This window comes from Penaeus monodon, chromosome 30 (genome assembly GCF_015228065.2).
Source record: "Penaeus monodon isolate SGIC_2016 chromosome 30, NSTDA_Pmon_1, whole genome shotgun sequence".
Lineage (NCBI taxonomy): Eukaryota > Metazoa > Arthropoda > Malacostraca > Decapoda > Penaeidae > Penaeus > Penaeus monodon.
Genome location: NC_051415.1, coordinates 4,553,232 through 4,554,281, shown reverse-complemented (window position 1 = coordinate 4,554,281; position 1,050 = coordinate 4,553,232). Strand labels below are relative to the sequence as shown.

Genomic DNA, 1,050 nt, shown 5'->3' with positions numbered 1-1,050 from the left:
CCGTTCCTGAAGCCGTGACATCTCGTGCTCCGGCAAAGGCCAACGCCAATAAACTACTGCTTTCCGTCTCGCTCTTCAAATACCAATAAAATTTCTGCTTGCGACCACTCCTTTCACTGCCGATAAACTGCCACTTGGGACGGGGTTTTTATTTGATTAAAAATTGCCGCTTGGGGGAGGGGGGTGCACACTAGCTCTTACTTGCCAAAAATGCGTTGGGGGGGGGGGGATTGTCTTATGGCGATAATTGCCGCTTGGGGGGGGGGGAGGGGGGATTGCTCTTACTTGTGATAAATGCCGCTGGGGGGGGGGGGGACTCGCTTACTGCGAAATGCCTGGGACGTCGACGAGCTCTACCCCAAGAAAACATACAATAGCAGGGGGTTTGTTGGCCTTCGCCCGCGTCCCAACAGGCACGACCGCTGCAAGGCATTATGATCTTATAACATTTCCTCCGTACAATTACCAAAAATGGGTGGACATTCTTTTTTTTATTCTCCATTCTGCGTGAAAACCTCATCATCCATTAAAAATTCGCCAAAAAGGGGGGAAGTTTGGCAAAAGGGGGGGATGTTCGCCAAAAGGGGGGGGGAAGTTCGCCAAAAGGGGGGGGAAGTTCGCCAAAAGGAGGGAAGTCCACCAAAAGGAGGGAAGTTCACCAAAAGGAGGGAAGTCCACCAAAAGGAGGCAAGTTCACCAAAAGGAGGGAAGTCCACCAAAAGGAGGGAAGTTCACCAAAAGGAGGGAAGTTCGCCAAAAGGAGGGAAGTTCGCCAAAAGGAGGGAAGTCCACCAAAAGGAGGGAAGTCCACCAAAAGGAGGGAAGTTCACCAAAAGGAGGGAAGTTCACCAAAAGGAGGGAAGTCCACCAAAAGGAGGGAAGTCCACCAAAAGGAGGGAAGTCCACCAAAAGGAGGGAAGTTCACCAAAAGGAATCTGAATTCTGATTAGAAACCACCATTTATCAATAATCTAAAACCACTTCCTGAACTAAAATAAATAAACAAGAATCAAACGCGACCAACAAGACTAAGATTAAAGTAAATAGGGT

The 1,050-nt window shown here is 49.0% G+C and overlaps 1 protein-coding gene across 1 annotated transcript in view; it reads right to left on the bottom strand.

Annotated features, from left to right (window-relative positions):
• LOC119592481 (RNA 3'-terminal phosphate cyclase-like) overlaps nucleotides 1-1,050 on the bottom strand; it is a gene marked incomplete in the record, with an annotated part of 10,949 nt that overhangs the window by 9,199 nt on the left and 700 nt on the right.